We start from the raw sequence: 5,572 nt of genomic DNA, 5'->3' as shown, positions 1-5,572 counted from the left end.
GAGGAGGAGGGAGGGGCGGTGGGAGGAGGGCTGCCGGCGGAGGAGGGAGGAGGGGGTGGCCGCAGGTGGAGGGAGGAGGAGGGAGGAGGGCACGGTGGGAGGAGGAGGGACGGAAGGAGGGAGTACCTCGGTGGTGGACGGACGATGGTGGCGGCTGCGACGAATGACAACGGTTATCGGCGCGGGCGGGAGTGACTGAGAGAGGGAGAGTGAGTGAGAGAGACAGGGTCGGCTGTACGTGTGGGGATAAGGTAGGGTTAGTAGTAGCGCGAGCATGAGAAAGTGCTACAACTAAGGATAATAGCAGTAGCGGGGTAAGGCATAAGGCGCTACAGCTATAACTAGCTGGACGGCGAGGTCATGGCAATGGGAGCAGCAGCGCGGTTTAGAGATGACACGCTACTGCTATTTTCTATTCAGCAGTGTGTTTTCACGGAACGCGCTGCTGCTAAATAGCAGTAGCGTCGTATTTTGAAGAGCGCTGCTGGTAATATTCTGTGTATAAGGTTTTCCCTAGTGGTGTAGGGGCGTTAAACGATAGCGCTTGTTGGGAGGCAACCCAACTTTATTTTTGTTCCTGTTTAGTAATAAATAATTCATATAGCCTCTGTTTAGATGTGGTTTTATATTTTAATTAGTGTGTGTGCCAAGTAGAACCTTTGGGAAGACTTGGGGAAAGTCTTTGCGATCATGCTGTAAAAAACAGATTATTTGGAAAGTGCTATTTAGTTAATTCCTTTTTAAGATGATTAATAGATAAATTCCTCACGTCCAGAACTTAATTTTAGAACTTTTGGTGTTCCAGAAGTTTGCGTTAGTCACAGATTATTACAGACTGTTTTGACAGATTATGTTTTTCATGTGTTGTTTGCTTATTTTGATGAATCTATGGCTAGTAAAATAGTTTATACACCATAGAGAAGTTGGAATACAGTAGGTTTAACACCAATATAAATAAATAATGAGTTCATTACATTACCTTGAAGCGGTGTTTGGTTTTCTTTCGCTAACGGAGCTCACGAGTTTTCTGTTAAGTTTTGTGTTGTGAAGTTTTCAAGTTTTGGGTGAAGATTCGATGGACTATGGAATAAGGAGTGGCAAGAGCATAAGCTTGGGGATGCCCAAGGCACCCCAAGGTAATATTCAAGGACAACCAAAAGCCTAAGCTTGGGGATGCCCCGGAAGGCATCCCCTCTTTCGTCTTCATTCATCGGTAACTTTAGGAGATGCTACTAAACTCCTAGATAATATTATGGTTAATTATTCTCAATGGCATACTGAAAGATCTTCTAATAAAAAAGTGCATGCGATAGAAGAAATCAATGTTTTGAGTGGAAAGATGGATGAACTTATGAAATTATTTGCTACTAAGAGTGTTTCTTCTAATCCTAATGATATTCCTTTGTCTACTTTGATTGAGAATAACAATGAATCTATGGATGTGAATTTTGTTGGTAGGAATAGTTTTGGGAACAACGCTTATAGAGGGAATTTTAATCCTAGGCCATATCCTAGTAATGCTTCTAATAATTATGGGAATTCCTACAACAACTCTTATGGAAATTATAATAAGATGCCCTCTGAATTTGAGAATAGTGTTAAAGAGTTTATGAATTCACAAAAGAATTTTTATGCTTTGCTTGAAGAGAAATTGCTTAAAGTTGATGATTTGGCTAGGAACATTGATAGAATTTCTCTTGAGGTTGATTCTTTAAAGCTTAGATCTATTCATCCTAAGCATGATATCAATGAGTCTCTCAAAGCCATGAGAATTTCCATTGATGAGTGCAAGGAAAGAACCGCTATGATGCGTGCTTCTGTAGATGCCTTTATTAAAGTGTGTTCTTCCAATTCCTATGAAAATCAAGATGAAGATCTAAAAGTTATTGATGTGTCTCCTATTAAATCTTGTGTTGCAATATGAATCTTTATGGAACTGAATATGATCTTCCTTTTCCTAGAAGGTGTTCTAAAAATTCAGAGTATTTAGATCTTTATGATGAAATTGATGAAAGTGGGATTGAAAGAAATAAAAATCTAGATGTTGCTAAACCCACTATATTGGATTTCAAGGAATTTAATTATGAAAGTTTCTCTTTAATTGATTGTATTTCCTTGTTGCAATCCGTGCTAAATTCTCCACATGCTTATAGTCAAAAGAAAGCCTTCACCGAACATATTGTTGATGCCTTGATGCAATCTTATGAAGAAAAACTTGAGTTGAAAGTTTCCATCCCTAGAAAACTCTATGATGAGTGGGAACCAACTATTAAAATTAAAATTAAAGATCATGAGTTTTATGCTTTGTGTGATTTGGGTGCTAGTGTCTCTACTATTCCTAAGACTTTGTGTGATTTGCTAGATTTCAGTAATTTTGATGATTGCTCTCTAAACTTGCATCTTGCGGATTCTACTATTAGGAAACCTATGGGAAGGATTAATGATGTTCTTATTGTTGCAAATAGGAATTATGTGCCCGTAGATTTCATTGTTCTTGATATAGATTGCAATCCTTCTTTCCCTATTATTCTTGCTAGACCTTTCCTTAGAACGGTTGGTGCGATTATTGATATGAAGGAAGGGAATATTAGATTTCAATTTCCATTAAAAAGGGCATGGAACACTTTCCTAGAATGAAAATAAAATTTCCATATGAAACTATCATGAGAGCCACTTATGGATTGCCTACCAAAGATGACAATACCTAGCTAGGCACGTTAAACGATAGCGCTTGTTGGGAGGCAACCCAATTTTATTTTTATTCCTTGCCTTTTGCTCCTGTTTAGTAATAAATAATTTATTTAGCCTCTGTTTTGGTTGTGTTTTTTGTGTTTAATTAGTGTTTGTGCCAAGTAGAACCGCTGGGAAGACTTGGGGAAAGTCTTGTTGAACTTGCTGTAAAAACAGAAACTTTAGCGCTCACGATAACTGCTGTCATTTTTATTTGAAGAGTGATATTTAGTTAATTATTTTTGCATATGATTAATAGATAAATTCCTCACGTCCAACAATTTATTTTAGAATTTTTGGGGTTCCAGATCTTGCGCTAGCTACCGATTACTACAGACTGTTCTGTTTTTCATGTGTTGTTTGCTTATTTTGATGAATCTATGGCTAGTAAAATAGTTTATAATCCATAGAGAAGTTGGAACACAGTAGGTTTAACACCAATATAAATAAAGAATGAGTTCATTACAGTACCTTGAAGTGGTCTTCTGTTTTCTTTCGCTAACGGAGCTCACGAGTTTTCTACTTTAAGTTTTGTGTTGTGAAGTTTTCAAGTTTTCGGTGAATTCTTTTGATCGATTATGGAACAAGGAGTTGAAAGAGCCTAAGCTTGGGGATGCCCATGGCACCCCCAATATAATCCAAGGACACCAAAAAGTCAAAGCTTGGGGATGCCCCGGAAGGCATCCCCTCTTTCGTCCACTTCCATCGGTAATTTACTTGGAGCTATATTTTTATTCACCAACATGATATGTGTTTTGCTTGGAGCGTCTTGTATTATTTGTGTCTTTGTGTTTTAGTATGCCACAATCATCCTTGCTGTACACACCTTTTAAGAGAGCCATACATGAATTAAAATTTGATAGAATACTCTAGGTGCTTCACTTATATCTTTTGAGCGTTATAATTTTGCTCTATGTGCTTCACTTATATCTTTTGAGCTATGTAGTTTTTCTCTATGTGCTTCACTTAGATCTTTTAGGGCACGGTGGTGGATTAGTTTTAAAGAAACCATTGATCTCTCATGCTTCACTTAAATTATTTTGAGAGTCTTAATAGCATGGTAATTTGCTTAATAATAATATGCTTGGTATTCAAGATTTGTGAAACTTTCTTTTGAGTGTGTTGAATACTAAGAAAAGATTGAAGCATGATAATTGCTTTGAGATATGGAGGTGATAATATTAGAGTCATGCTAGTTGAGTAGTTGTGAATTTAAAGAATACTTGTGTTAAAGTTTGTGATTCCCGTAGCATGCACGTATGGTGAACCGTTATGTGATGAAGTCGAAGCATGATTTATTTATTGATTTTCTTCCTTATGATTGGCGGTCGGGGACGAGCGATGGTCTTTTCCTACCAATCTATCCCCCTAGGAGCATGCGCATAATACTTTGCTTTGATAACTTCTAGATTTTTGCAATAAGTATATGAGTTCTTTATGACTAATGTTGAGTCCATGGATTATACGCACTCTCACCCTTCCACCTTTGCTAGCCTCTCTAATACCGAGCAATTTCGCCGGTATCATACACCTACCATATACTTTCCTCAAAACAGCCACCATACCTACCTATTATGGCATTTCCATAGCCATTCCGAGATATATTGCCATTCAACTTTCCACCATTCCGTTTATCATGACACATTCATCATTGTCATATTGCATATCCCGGTACACCGCCGGATGCATTCATATAGAGTCATATTTTGTTCTAAGTATCGAGTTGTAATTGTTGAGTTGTAAGAAAAATAAAAGTGTGATGATCATCATTTTTAGAGCATTGTCCCAAGTGAGGAAAGAATGATGGAGACTATGATTCCCCCATAAGTCGGGATGAGACTCCGGACGAAAAATAAATAAAAGAGGCCAAAGAATCCCAAATAAAAAAATAGGCCATAAAAAAAGAGAAAATGCCCAAATAATAAAAAAATAAAAAAATCAGAGAAAAAGAGAGAAGGGACAATGTTACTATCCTTTTACCACACTTGTGCTTCAAAGTAGCACCACGATCTTCATAGTAGAGAGTCTCTCATGTTATCACTTTCATATACTAGTGGGAATCTTTCATTATAGAACTTGGCTTGTATATTCCAATGATGGGCTTCCTCAAATTGCCCTAGGTCTTCATGAGCAAGCAAGTTGGATGCACACCCACTTAGTTTCTTTTTGAGCTTTCATATACTTATAGCTCTAGTGCATCCGTTGCATGGAAATCCCTACTCACTCACATTAATATCTATTAATGGGCATCTCCATAGCCCGTTGATACGCCTAGTTGATGTGAGACTATCTTCCCCTCTTTTTGTCATCTCCACAACCACCATTCTATTCCACCTATAGTGCTATATCCATGGCTCACGCTCATGTATTGCGTGAAGATTGAAAAAGTTTTGAAAAAGTTAGAGTATGAAACAATTGCTTGGCTTGTCATCGGGGTTGTGCATGATTTGAATACTTTGTGTGGTGAAGATAGAGCATAGACAGACTATAAGATTTTGTAGGGATAACTTTCTTTGGCCATGATATTTTGAGAAGACATAATTGCTTTGTTAGTATGCTGCTTGAAGTATTATTATTTTTACGTCAATATAAACTTTTGTCTTGAATCTTTCGAATCTGAATATTCATATCACAATTAAGAAGATTTGCATTGAAATTATGCCAAGTCGCACTCCGCATCAAAAATTCTCTTTTTATCATTTACCTACTCGAGGACGAGCAAGAATTAAGCTTGGGGATGCCTGATACGTCTCCAACGTATCTATAATTTTTGATTGCTCCATGCTATATTATCTACTGTTTTGGACTATATTGGGCTTTATTTTCCAATTTTATATTATTT

This window comes from Triticum aestivum, chromosome 3A, assembly GCF_018294505.1.
Source record: "Triticum aestivum cultivar Chinese Spring chromosome 3A, IWGSC CS RefSeq v2.1, whole genome shotgun sequence".
In the NCBI taxonomy this organism is placed as follows: domain Eukaryota; kingdom Viridiplantae; phylum Streptophyta; class Magnoliopsida; order Poales; family Poaceae; genus Triticum; species Triticum aestivum.
This window is presented reverse-complemented; position numbering follows the sequence as displayed.